At 41.6% G+C, this 14,829-nt stretch overlaps 1 pseudogene; it reads right to left on the bottom strand.

Moving 5' to 3' along the window:
* Positions 1 to 1,690: 1,690 nt before the first annotated feature.
* On the bottom strand, positions 1,691 to 1,785 carry LOC129503241 (U6 spliceosomal RNA; annotated as a pseudogene).
* Between the last annotated feature and the right edge of the window lie 13,044 nt (positions 1,786 to 14,829).

Here is a 14,829-nt window from a genome sequence, read left to right as displayed (position 1 = left end):
CTCCCTCTTCCAATCTGTAAAAAAATTTTATTTATTTATTTATTTATTTATTTATTTATTTATTTATTTATTTATGAGATACATAGAGAGAGAGAAGCAGAGACACAGGCAGAGGGAGAAGCAGTTCGATGCAGGGAGCCCGATGTGGGACTCGATCCCGGATCTCCAGGATCATGCCCTGGACCAAAGGTGGCGCTAAACCGCTGAGCCCCCCGGGCTGCCCTCCCTCTTCCAAATTTGATAACTCACATGATTACTGTGGGCCAGCTGGATAATTCAGGACAATCTTTCTGTTTTAAGGTCAGCTGATGAACAACCTCAGTTCCATCTGCAGCCTTAATTCTCCTTTGCCATGTAAGGCAATATACACCCAGGTTCCAGAGATGGGGACATAAACATCATTAGGGGTGGAGGAACAATTCTGCCATAATCCCTATCAGAAGAGCAGAAATAGGAATAAGAATTCAGTGGAATCACAGGACATGAAATTAATTTAGAGAAATCTATATACTAGTAATGAGATAGCAGGAAAAGAAATTAAGAAAATAATCCCATTTACAATTGTACCAAAAATAATAAGATACATAGGAATAAACTTAACAAAGGAGGTAAGATATCTGTACTCCAAAAACTATAAAACATTAATGGAAGGAATTGAAGACGACACAAACAAACGGAAAGGTAGTCCATGCTCATGGGTTGGAAGAACCAATATTGTTAAAATGTCCATACTACCCAAAACAATCTACAGATTTAATGCAATTCCTCTCAAAAACACTAACAACATTTTCCACAGAAGTAGATCAAATAATACTAAAATTTGTATGAAACCATACATGACCCTTAATAGCCAAAGCAACCTTGAGAAAGAACAAAGCTGGACATACCACCCTCCCAGATTATAAGATATACTACAAAGCTATAATAATCAAAACAGCATGGTACTGGCACAAAAGTAAGATCAATGGAATAGAATTGAGAACACAGAAATAAACCCACATTTATAGGTCAATTAATCTATGACAAAAGAGGCAAGAATATACAATGGGGAAATGACAGTCTCTTCAACAAGTGGTGTTGGGAAAACGGGACAACTACTTGCAAAAGAATGAAACTGGACCATAATACCACACACAAAAAGAAACTCAAAACAGATTAAAGAGCTAAATAGGAGACCTGAAACCATAAAGTTCCTAGAAGAAAACATAGGAGGTAATTTCTTTGACATCAGCCATAGAAACATTCATCTAGATGTATCTCCTCAGGCAAGGGAAACAAAAGGAAAATTAAACTATTGGACTACACCAAAATAAAAACCTTCTGCACAGCAAAGGAAACCATCAACAACAACAAAAAAAGATAACCTATGAAATAGGAGAAGATATTTGCAAATGACATATCTGATAAGGGGTCAATATTTAAAATATATAAAGAACGTATACAACTCAACAACAAAAAACAAATAAACCAATTAAAAAATGGGCAGAGGATTTGAATAGATTTTTTTCTTCTTTTAAAAAAAATATTAAATACTTCAGTCGGTGAAGCCTCTGACTCTTGATTTTGGCTCAAGTCAGGATCTCAGGGCCCTGAGATCAAGCGTTGGGCTCTGCACTGGGTATGGAGCCTGCTTAAGATTCTCTCTCTCTCCCTGCCCCTCCCACCTCCCCTCCCCCCTTTTAAACTAACCAAAAATAAGGAGTGCTTCACAGATTTGCATGTCATCCTTGCACAGGGGCCATGCTAATCTTCTGTGTACTGAACAGACATTTTTCCAAAGAAGACATCCAGATGGCCAATAGACACATGAAAAGGTGCTCAGCATCACTCATCAGCAGGAAAATGCAAATCAAAACCACAATAAGATATCATCTCACACCCGTCAGAATGGCTAAAATAAAAAACACAAGGACCAACAAGTGTTGGTAAGGATGTGGAGATAAAGGAACCCCTTGTGCGCTGTTGGTGTGAATGCAAAAGGGTGCAGCCCCTGTGGAAGACAGTATGGAGGTTCCTCAAAAAGTTAAAAATAGAACCACCACATGATCCAATGATCACTATTGGGTATTTAAGCAAATAAAACAATAAAACAACATTAGTTTGCAAAGATATATGTATCCCTATGTTTATTGCAGCATTATTTGCAATCACAAAAAATAAATTGAGGCAGAAATAAGAAGAGTGTTTTTAATTGCACCAAACTGGGAACTTCTGTGTGTTTTACCATAAACCCAAGCACTGTGCCTGTCTACAAGCTTACTGGCACTCAGGTTTTGTCTGTTGTATTGCTCCTTTGTCCCCTAAGCAGAAGAAAAGATTGGTAAAATAAAAATGACACCTATCTTAAGTATTGCTGAAAACCCCCCAAACCAAAAAAGCCTAATGCTTCCTGGGTTATAGGCTGTTTTCAATCCACTCCCTACCCTTCATCATCTCTAAAATGGGTAGGGAATATCATCTCTATTCTACAGATGAGGAAACTCGCTCAAGCCCTTCAAGTAGAAGCAGAATATATACCATGTTCGTAATGGCCACTGATTACAGAAATTCAGGATTTGGTCTGTGTTTCAAATCACTTATAAAAGCGAGTGTGGCCAGGCTCCCACTGCACATGAGAGCAGGCCTGAGGGCTGTCATTCATTTGTTGGGCCAGTGTATCCTGCACACCCTCCATGTTCTGGTAAAGACTTGTGCAAAAAAGAAGATCTGCTTTGAGAAGCAAACGCAGATTGACCTCATGTATTGTGTATCCTCTGGTCTCCCACAATAATTAGAAAGGTAAAACCACAAAGACAATGGCGGAAGAGGGGGGGGGACATTAGAAGCTGTAGCCCGTAGCATGCCCACAGGGGGATTTCTCAAGCCCTCTCAGGAGATCTTTCTTTTAGAGAAGTCTTTCCTGCGTTTGCAAAACCACTGACCCATATTTTCATCAGGCATCAACCCATCCACCCCTAATTCGCTTTTATAATATTTGTTTTTTTTCTTTTAAGATTTTATTTATTTATTCATGAGAGACACAGAGAAAGAGGCAGAGACAAAGGCAGAGGGAGAAGCAGGCTCCATGCAGGGAGCCTGATGCAGAACTTGATCCCAGGACTCCAGGATCACGCCCTGAGCCAAAGGCAGATGCTCAACCGCTGAGCCACACAGACGTCCCTGGGAAATAAGTCTTATGTGATGGAGCAAAAGGCACTTTTGATTACAAACAACAGAATTCCATACACATTCGCTTGAGACAAAAAATTTTAAATACAGTTACAGAGGTAGTCTCACAGTATCATATTTGTGTTCCAATCTGACATGAAACCCAATTGCACTTCCTACTCTGACAGTTCATGAGATGAATGTAAATTGAGAAGGTAGGTATGGCCCAAAGCATTATATTCTTTTTTTTTTTCTTCACTTGCACAAACGTTTATTGAGCCTGGACCAGAATGAGGATACAACCATGAACCTGGCCTAGTCCCTCCCTCCCAGCCTGCAGTGCCCAGTCCAGCAACAGAACAGACAATAACCCCAAATCACAATCCATGTGAGAGGAATGAAGAGAGGAGGTTAGCACACAATGGAAGGACATCTCACTCCCTCTGCGGCAAAGAAGCCATCATGCAGAAGATGATACTAGAGCTGACAAGGAATTGCTGGTGGGATTTGACCAGCTGAGCAAAGGAGGAAGGAGCACAAGAGCACATCATGGTTTGTTTTGGGGGATCACAAATTTTTCAATGTGGCTAGTGACTCAGGATCACTAAGGGAAATGACCAACTATGGGACTGGAGAGGTGGGATGTTTCAGACTTGTCTGAGGATTGTCCCCTGATAAATACCAAACAGCCAGGTTCTCAGGAAGCACATGTTCTGCTCATATAACAGAGCATACAATAAGAACACCTGAAAACAACAGCCCAGTTGTCTCTGTGGATTGTTAAAGTGTTTCCTTGCTAAAATCTTTCTCTCCAGGTCCATGCACAACTGAAACACTGCTCTGGGGCCCAATTTTGAAGCTGCACATCCCCCAAGCTCCTTTCCCATGGACCTGGCATCCAAACCTTGTGAGTAAATTAGATTATCCCCATGCCAGATGGAGTAATTCCTTATAAAAGGAATGACTACTCCACCTCAGGGCTTCTGTCCCTCTGAAATAACTGAACTCTATGCCAAGGATAAAAATAAATCCCGAAATCCCAACACAATCATTCAAAACCACTGTATCAACTTCGTTCCCTAAAAAACCCGGAGTAGTGTTTCAGATGTGCATGCATGCTTCTTCAAAACACCTCCAGCCACTGTGGGTTTTAACATTTCCCTTCTAATGTAATAATTGTCAGGTTTAATCTGATCGGTAGTGAAATGAAATAGGCCAGGCAAAAGTTGGTCGAAACAGGCTTTTAACGGGAGGCTCTCGGGGAGGTTCCGCGGCCCGCGGGGAGGGAGGGAGGGAGGGAGCTTTCTAAGGGGGGAGGGGAAGGGGTTGTGTGTCTGCAGGGGTGAAAGGTATTAGGCCTATTACTGGGGAAATTGGCCTGGGGCAGTAACTGCCCATGCCCTTAAATGGGATCTGGGTTAAGTGTGGTTCAGGTTTCCTGCATAGGCCCAGTCTCCCCCTGATGACCTGTCCTGGAGGTGTGCTCTGAGGTGGGGGCAGCCAGGTGGGGGGTCCGCCGCGGTTTTGTTGGTGCCTCCCCATCTCCCTTGTCCCCCGGCCCAACAATAATCAAAACAATTCTAATTTTTAATTAATTGTTTTGATTTCTATAAGCATTATGCCTGCAATAGACTTTAGCCAAGAATATAATTTGACAAACTTAATTGAACACACGTTCATACACACTTCATACATAAATACATATATATGTTCCCTTTCACTATTTTTTATATTCCCCAAATGAATGAGACCATATAACGTTTGTCCTTCTCCGATTGACTTATTTCACTCAGCATAATACCCTCCAGTTCCATCCACGTCGAAGCAAATGGGTATTTGTCATTTCTAATGGCTGAGGAATATTCCATTGTATACATAGACCACAGCTTCTTGATCCATTCATCTTTCGATGGGCACCGAGGCTCCTTCCAGTTTGGCTATTGTGGACATTGCTGCTAGAAATATCGGGGTGCAGGTGTCCTGCCGTTTCATTGCATCTGTATCTTTGGGGTAAATCCCCAGCAGTACAATTGCTGGGTCGGAGGGCAGATCTATTTTTGACTCTTTGTGTGTGACTCCACACAGTTTTCCAGAGTGGCTGCACCAGTTCACATTCCCACCAACAGTGCAAGAGGGTTCCCCTTTCTCCACATCCTCTCCAACATTTGTTGTTTCCTGCCTTGTTAATTTTCCCCATTCTCAATGGGGTGAGGTGGTATCTCCTTGTGGGTTTGATTTTTATTTCCCTATGGCCAGTGATGCGGAGCATTTTCTCATGTGCTTGTTGGCCATGTCTATGTCTTCCTCTGTGAGATTTCTGTTCATGTCTTTTGCCCATTTCATGATTAGATGGTTTCTTTCTTTGCTGTTGAGTTTAATAAGTTCTTTATAGATCTTGGATACTAGAGAAAAAACAAGAACCATATGATCCTCTCAATAGATGCAGAGAAAGCATTTGACAAAATAACAGCATCCAAAATAACAGCATCAAAACTCTTCAGAGTGTAGGGATAGAGGGAACATTCCTCAGCATCTTAAAAGCCATCTATGAAAAGCCCACAGCAAATATCATTCTCAATGGGGAAACACTGGGATCCTTTCCCAAAGATCAGGAACACGACAGGGATGTCCACTCTCACCACTGCTATTCAACATAGTACTAGAAGTCCTAGCCTCAGCAATCAGACAACAAAAAGAAATAAAAGGCATTCAAACTGGCAAAGAAGAAGTCAAACTCTCCGTCTTTGCAGATGACATGATACTGTACATAGAAAACCCAAAAGACTCCACCCCAAGATTGCTAGGACTCATACAGCAATTCGGCAGTGTGGCAGGATACAAAATCAATGCCCACAAATCAGTGGCATTTCTGTACACTAACAATGAGACTGAAGAAAGAGAAATTAAGGAGTCAATCCCATTTACAATTGCACCCAAAAGCATGAGACCTAGGACTAAACCTAACCAAAGAACTAAAGGATCTATACCCTAAAAATTATAGAAGACTTCTGAAAGAAATTGAGGAAGACACAAAGATGGAAAAATATTCAAATGCTCATGGATTGGAACAATTAATATTGTGAAAATGTCAATGGTACCCAGGGCAATTTGCACATTCAGTGCAATCCCTATCAAAATACCATGGACTTTCTTCAGAGAGTTGGAACAAATCATCTTAAGATTTGTCTGTAATCAGAAAAGACCCCGAATAGCCAGGGGAATATTGAAAAAGAAAACCAGAGCCAGGGGAATCACATGCTAGATTTCAGGTTGCACTACAAAGCTGTGGTCATCAAGACAGTGTGGAACTGGCACAAAAACAGACACATAGATCAATGGAACAGAATAGAGAACCCAGAAATGGGCCCTCAGCTCTATGGCCAACTAATATTCGACAAAGGAGGAAAGACGATCCACTGGAAGAAAGACAGTCTCTTCAATAAATGGTGCTGGGAAAATTGGACAGCCACGTGCAGAAGAATGAAACTAGACCATTCTCTTACACTATACACAAAGATAAACTCAAAATGGATGAAAGATCTAAATGTGAGACAAGTATTCATCAAAATCCTAGAGGAGAACACAGGCAACACCCTTTTTGAACTTGGCCACAGCAACTTCTTGCAAGATACATCTATGAAGGCAAGGGAAACCAAAGCAAAAATGAACTATTGGGACTTCAGATACAAAGCTTCTGCACAGGGACCCCTGGGTGGTGCAGTGGTTTGGCGCCTGCCTTTGGCCCAGGGCGCGATCCTGGAGACCCAGGATCGAATCCCACGTCGGGCTCCCGGTGCATGGAGCCTGCTTCTCCCTCTGCCTGTGTCTCTGCCTCTCTCTCTCTCACTGTGTGCCTATCATAAAAAAAAAAAAAAAAAAAAAAAAAAGCTTCTGCACAGCAAAAGAAACAGTCAATAAAACTCAAAGACAACCTACAGAATGGGAGAAGATATTTGCAAATGACATATCAGATAAAGTGCTTTTATAATATTTGGGTGAGAACTTTGATCATCACTTTTTTTTCCCTTTCAAATTATTTTTAGAATATATGACAAATTGAAAAAAAAGCACGTTTATCAAGCAGCCTCATTTCATGCTAATGAGGATCTGGAGGTGTTAGAAAGAATAAAAGACCCACCAGTTTAGTTTTCCGTAACTCCAGGCTGGGGGAGAACCATTATACCCAGGACTCCTTTCTCAAAGCTCTAGGCATTCAGATGGAAAAGTAGATCGCATTTCAGGGGCTCCACAAACCTTTATTATATCAAGCCAAAGGCAGTAAAGACAACTTGTGCTACTGTCTTCACAAGTCACCCCAGGGGGGCAAGAACCCATTAGTGGTTTGATTACTCATTAACCAGCATGGAGCAGGCGAGTCATCGGGTCAGTTCCCCAAGGAGAACCTGGGCTCAGCTTGCCTGTGCTGTCCTCTGGCGCCCCCCGAATGGGTACTTAGGGTTAATTGCATATAAGAAGTTAAACTGCAGGGACGCCTGGGTGGCTCAGCGGTTGAGGGACTGCCTTTGGCTCAGGGCTTAGTCCTGGGGTCCTGGGATTGAGTCCCACATCCGGCTTCCCGCGGGAAGCCTCCTTCTCCCTCTGCCTATATCTCTGTGTCTCTCATGAATAAATAAAATCTATAAAAAAGTAAATAATTACATTAACAATAGCCACTTTGTCTAATCCTATCCCTAAATGTCAAACATTTTGTCATATTACTACATGACTTCCCAGTGTCTGCTACTTATACAGGTGATTCTGTATATATTTGCACATAATCCAGTTAAAACTGATCTGATTGAATTGTAAACAGAGGATAAAAGAGACGCTGATTGTTGGATGCCTAATAAGAATATCGCTTATATATTAAAAAACACAGTATGTAGCAGCAATTTAAAATGCTCAGTAAACTACAGTACAAATGGATTTCTATGCTATATGGCAAACCAACATTCTCTTAATATCTCTATATCATAGTGACACATATAAGGAAGTTACTTGACCAATTATTTTACATATTGCCAGTTTATTTCTTTGATCCAGATTGACAATATCAACATAATTTATTCCTGAACTGATATTATATGTACTTATGGCAATTTTCTTTCAATTCTTCTGGTCCGCGCAGAGGAGGCTCTTTGTTGGTGCCTTCCTCACAGCTCGTAGCTGGCATTTACATTCTTACCATACCAGTTAGATGCAGTGCTAAGGATTTATAGTAAATGTCAGCAGCTGGTGACATTTTTTTCCCCCTTCCTTCCATCATTCACCTGCATGTACATACCTCGGGAAACCGAACTGACCCAGGGGGAGTGTTGCTATTAAGGTAACGGGACAAAGAAGCCTATTGTTCTTCCCGTGGTGATGAAAGTACTTAGGGAAATTTCCAGTTAATAAACTCTTGTTTGAAAGATAATCAGTACTTTTTCTTTAAAAATGTCTTTTCATTAGCTCACTGGAAATAATGGGTTCTTATTTTCTTAATGTAGTTTTAAACTACATTTACTTTGAAGGAACTAAAGACTTTCTGCCTTGGTTTCTCTACCAAGTTCATTTGCTTTCTCTTTAAAGTGACAGCTCACCAAAACTGGATACACAGATCAAAGTTTCACACAGAGGAGTCTACGGTGGCTCTAGAGGACTAGTCCCCAAAAGATGCTAGAACTAGTTGATATTTCAATAATTTTTATATTTTGAAGCATACCAAAAATGTATAATGATACAACATTCATGTATTGGGTTTTCAGCAGATATACTCAGTTACCTGCTGAACACTCAAAATATTACAGATTCATTTGTAGCCCCAATTCAATTTTCCTTTCTTCTTGGAGGTAAAATAAAACCCAGGATAATAACTTGCAGATTCACGTGTGTATTTATACTTGTACAACTTGTATAGGTATCCAGAAACACAAATAGTATTGATTTGTGTGTTTTGAATTTTTCAAGAAATCGGTATCTTATTATATCATTCTGAAGATCTTGCTGTTATTGATCAAGATTGTGTTTAAGAATTATTCATGTCAATGTATACACATGTCTCAACATACATATACGTATATATGTTAATATATAGTTGATCCAGTTTTTACTACTGAAAACTTCCTTGTTCCTTGTTCCTTTTACTATGAAAACTTCCTATGCTCATTTTATTTATCAATTCTCCTTATAACGAAATCATGGTAAGTAAATCATTCATTTTTTCCCGATTAACACGTTTGAATTCTTTTTATATTCTGAACACTAATCCTTGGTGATATGATTAGCAAATTATTTCTTTCAGTTTGTGGCTTATCTTTTCATGAATGGTGCCTTTACAAATACAAGATTTTTACACTTCAAAGCCAAGTGTATCAATCTGTTTGTTTATGGTTTATCCATTTGACTCTTTTGAAATCCTTCTGTCTCCCAAGGTTAGCAGGTAGTTTTCTGTTTTTAAATAATTTTAAAGACTTGCTTTTTTAATTTAGATGCTTCATTCCCCTTGGTTTTCTTTATGTAATTGGTACAATGTGGATGTCTCTTTGGATGTGTGAATTTCTAGCAGGGTGCACAGTAGAGTAGTCTTGGGAGCTTTTTAACAAAAACGGTTTCTGGGCCTCATCCCAAACTGATGAAGTCTTCATCTTTAGGAGTGGTATTGAGGCATCAGGATTTTTCTTTCTTTCTTTCTTTCTTTCTTTCTTTCTTTCTTTCTTTCTTTCTTTCTTTCTTTCTTTCTTTCCTTCCTTCCTTCCTTCCTTCCTTCCTTCCTTCCTTCCTTCCTTCCTTCCTTCCTTCCTTCCTTCCTTCCTTCCTTCCTTCCTTTCTTTCTTTCTTTCTTTCTTTCTTTCTTTCTTTCTTTCTTTCTTTCTTTCTAAAGATTTTATTTATCCATTCATGAGAGACACAGAGAATGAGAGGCAGAGACACAGGCAGAGGGAGAGGAAGGCTCCATGCAGGGAGCCCGATGCAGGACTTGATTCTAGAACCCTGGGACCATGCCTTGAGCTGAAGGCCAACGCCCAACTACTGAGCCACCCAGGTGCCCCTAGGCATCAGGATTTTAAAAAACGCCTGCTCCCCCAGGTGGTTCTAACAGGCAATCAGGGCTGAGAACCTCTGCTCTGAGGTCTGAGAGTAGAATTGCTGGGGTTCATGTTATATCATTAGTTATAATGGATATTGCCAATGATCTGTAAAGTGACTGTAACTATTTGGGGTCCTCCCAGTAGGAGAGTTTCAGGTGCTTTACATCTTTGAAAGCACATAGGTGCTATTATCCCAGTTAAGTGATATGGAAACCAACATGCAGAGAATTTAGGTGACTGGATTTGTCTAAACTCATATAGACTGCTCGAATATTCTCCACTGTTTCTGCCATCCTTCCCCTCAAATCACAGATATCACTCCTGTAGAATATGCTTTGCTCACTAGCATCACCAGACTAGGAACCCCCCAGTGGTATTTTTGGTTCTGTATCCCTTCATCTGGGTCTTATTCAGACTCTTTTTTTTTAAACCTTTATTTATTTATTCATGAGACACACACACACAGAGGCAGAGACATAGGCAGAGGGAGAAGCAGGCTCCCTGCAGGGAGTCTGATGCAGGACTTGACTGCAGGACCCCAGGATCACAACCTCAGACGAAGGCGCATGCTCAACTACTGAGCCACCCAGGTGCTCCTTCTAGTCAGACTCTAAATTCAGCCTCAGCTTGAAGAGAGAGGGTCACCATACAACTGACCTCTCCCTAAATTCTGGAGTCAGTCACTCCCCAGAGCCAAGGCTTTCAAAACACCTGGGAACACCGAACTAGGGGAGGCTGGATATTGACCAATGAGTTAATCTTCAAATGCCAATTGACAACCAGGAATTTGTCAAGTTTACAAAAATGTATGTATCCCTAACTATGGGCCAGGGAGCAGGCAGCAGGTTTTAAGGGTTTCAGAAGTAAGAGGCATGTCCTGCTCTTTGGAGATATTGAGACTCTGATGTAAATGAGACAAGGTTTACACAACTCAGTTTTAAATTATCAGTAGAGGGATGCCTGGGTGGCCTAGTTGGTTAAGGGACCGACTCTTGATCTCAGTTCAGGTCTTGATCTCAGGGTTGTGAGTTCAAGCCCTACATCGGGCTCCATGCTGGGCATGGAGCTTACTTAAAAAAAATTATCAGTAGAGATTTTTAAGGGATACTATTTTTAGAAAGTGATTCATGTGACCTAGATGTGTAGACTAAGTGATCTTGGAATTTCTTTCCCATTCTGTATCTTTAGGGATTTATGAGATAAGGAAGGCTTTGTGGCTGAAAACAAAACAAAATCTTCTCCCTGGTGATGGTCCACAGCCTCCAAGGTGGTCCCCAGTAGATCTTGTCCTCTGATACTCACCCCTGTGTGTAGTCTGCTCTACACTGAATAGGGCTGGCCTGTGTGTCCAGTTGGATGTCAGGGACAAGATGTATGTGACTTCTGAATCTAGATCATAAAGAGCATCAAAGCTTCTGCTTGCTGCCTCTTGAACTGATTGCTCTGTGCCAGCTACAGCTCTAAGGACACTGAAGCAGTCCTAGTGGGAGGTCCTTGTGTTGAGCAGTGAAACGTCCTGCCACCAGCATCAGTCAGCACTAACCTGCACAAGCCACCTGGGGAGCAGATCTCCAGCTCTAACCAGACTTCAGATGGCCTGCACGTGTGGCCCACATCTGACCACAGCTCCACGAGAGACTTGGGGGTGGGTCTACCCAGCTAAGCGGCTTGCCCATCCCTGACCTACAGAAATTACATAAGATAATAAATGTTTGGTATTTTTTTAAGCTCTGGTGTACTTTGCAATGTGGCAAGAGACAATTAATACAATGGCTTTCATATAGATGTATATATGGAAGATGCACCTTACATATAGACGTAACAAGAAAACAATTCTAATTACTTAAAAGCTTTTAAATGTTTATTATTCCTACAAACGCTGAAAGAGACAGAGAGTAAAATGAAAGTCTTAGAGAAAATTATTTATTTCTTTAAGTATGATGGGGATTGAATCACAGAGAAAAAGATGTCCCAGTTTTCAACACATTGTGTCCAACACTCGCACTATTAGGTAGGTTATAACTATTTCAAAGGCAGTCTGGCAATTCGTGTATGGCTTTAGAGTATTAGGGTTTAGGTGCTACATACAGAGCATATATGTGATTTAGAAAAAAGGTTGCAACATTTTAAAGCCCTGAACAATACACCTGTGAGCATATTCTATGCACTCCTATCATTGTCAGTCTGTGTTTCCCACTTTATTTTTTTTTAAGATTTTATTTATTCATGAGAGACACAGAGAGAGAGGCAGAGACACAGGCAGAGGGAGAAGCAGGCTCCATGCAGGGAGCCCGACGTGGGACTCGATCCTGGGTCTCCAGGATCACACCCTGGGCCGAAGGCGGCGCTAAACCGCTGAGCTACCCGGGCTGCCCTGTTTCCCACTTTAATAAACAATCAAGACTGATTACTGGAGAAAGAGTCCACTTGTGGGCAAATTCCTGTTTGGTAGGCCTCCTCAGCTCCAAATGCAGAAAAGGGGGGGAGGGTTAAAATAAAGGAAAAAAACAAAACAACAACAAAACGACCCCAAAGATGGTTTCCTATGGCTGCTGTAACAAATTACTGAAAACTTCATGGCTCAGAGCAACATAAGTTTATTATCTTGCAGTTCTGGAGGTCAGAAGTCCATACTAGGTCTTACTAAGTTAAAACTCCAGGTGTTATCAGGCCCGCATCCATTCTAAAGCCTTTAGGGGAGACTGTTTCCTTGCAACATCTAGAGGCTGCCTGCCTGCCTTGGCTCATGGCCCCTCTCTATGTCTTCAAAGCCAGCAGTGCAGCATCATCAGACTTCTGTCTCTGCTGTTTCTTTCTTTATTTTTTAAAAAGATTTTATTTATTTATTCATGAGATACTCAGAGAAAGAGGCAGATATAGGCAGAGGGAGCAGCAGGCTCCGGCATGGAGCCTGATGCGGAACTTGATCCCAGGACTCCGAGATCACGACCTGAGTCCAAGGCAGATGCTCAACCACTGAGCCACCCAGGTGCCCCTGCCTCTAATGTCTCCAAGGTCACATCTCCTCCTGTGACTCTCTTGTCTCCCTCTTTCCTTTATAAGGGCCCCTGTGGTCACATCAGCCCACCCAGAGAATCCAAGAGTATCTCCCCATCTCAAAATCCTGAACCCATCCCATTGCAAACTCCCTGTTGCTATGTAAGGTAACTAGAACATGGATGTCCATCTCAGGGGGCTCTTATTATGCCGACCCCAGGGGGCCTCAGAACCATGATGAGAAGCAGAATGGAAATGCACTGTGGTAAGTGGGTTTCAGAGCTCCAGGCCCAGAGAGTCCATGGAAGCCCCCATTTTCATTCCTGGGTGGTCATGGGAACTAAAGGTCTCTAATTAGACACAGCTGGATCCTTGCTTGAAGTCGTGGTCTGGGCCAAGGCAGGACAGGAGCTGAACTTCATTGCTGCTGAACACTGGGCTAAGGTGTATAAGCTGCAAGTCCAGAGAAGTGGTAGGACCATCCACTGGCTCCATGCCTGGACCTGCATCATCATTAGTCATTCATGGGGCAGCCATGCCCAACTGTCATAATTACAGCCTGTTCCAGACGGGAGCCATTGAGGTTGGAAGTGAGGCAAGTGAAAAACCGTTTAAGACTAGGAAAAGTGAGCACAGAGTGAGAGAGATGAGAAGAAACAAACATACAATAAACTCTGAACCTAGTCCCTAAACCAACATTATAAAACCCTGGCAAAATGTAATTCTAAGGCCATCAACAAAATCAGTAATTAGGATATGGGTTTATTTCAGGTGAAATTAACCTAATAAAATGATCAGAGTTTACAGTAAGTTTTTAAAATTTGACTGAAGAGATAAATGAAGTGGTTCCAAGTAGTTCTAGGTGTTTCTAGGATGCTGAGGTGCTGCTAGTGTTTGGGAGAAGACCAACATTATAATTTGTACTTTCTTAGAGAAGAGACATGTGTCCCTACCTTGGAGGCCTTTTGTGAGTAAGATCAACAGATATTTTAAGGCCCACGCTTGAAAAGGTGGTTCCTTTGCCAAGTGTATAAAAATGTAGTGGGAGGCCATGACACCCACAGACAAGACCCAGCGGTGTCAGTTTCAGACAGGGAACCGGTTCTGAGACCAGAAGATGGATATTTCTCACTACATAGTTTATCCACAGCTTATTGGCTTTTCAGTAATAAAGGGCCTTCAGATCAACAATTCTGACGTCATTCAGGTCATTACAAAGATTTTTTAAATGCTCTAATCCACTGCACCCCCAATAATGTTCAGGTAAGCGAGCTTAGAATTTGTAGAGAGGCAGAGGAATGGCCTAATTTGGAGACATAGAATCTTTTACGTAGGTAACCCCCTTTTTGGTCAGTGGGGTTTATAATAAACATCTACTATGTACAAATGTTAGGCCATATTGCATGAGATTTAAGAGCAGAATGCTTTTATTCATAGCCTCTAGGGCTAAACTGCAGGTTTGTGGTAACTTACTGTGGTGGCTCTGGAATCAGAGGGATGTGATTTCACATCCATGCTGCTCCCCCCGGGTGCCTCTTCTCAGGCCAGAGCAAGCTGGCTTTTGTCTTTGGGACTCAGTGCCCCATTTGTAAAATGGGCATAATAGTAACTACCA

Source organism: Nyctereutes procyonoides, unplaced genomic scaffold (assembly GCF_905146905.1).
Source record: "Nyctereutes procyonoides isolate TBG_1078 unplaced genomic scaffold, NYPRO_anot_genome, whole genome shotgun sequence".
Classification (NCBI taxonomy): Eukaryota; Metazoa; Chordata; class Mammalia; order Carnivora; family Canidae; genus Nyctereutes; species Nyctereutes procyonoides.
The sequence above is the reverse complement of the archived record's forward strand: the minus strand, read 5'-3'. Positions and strand labels throughout refer to the sequence as shown.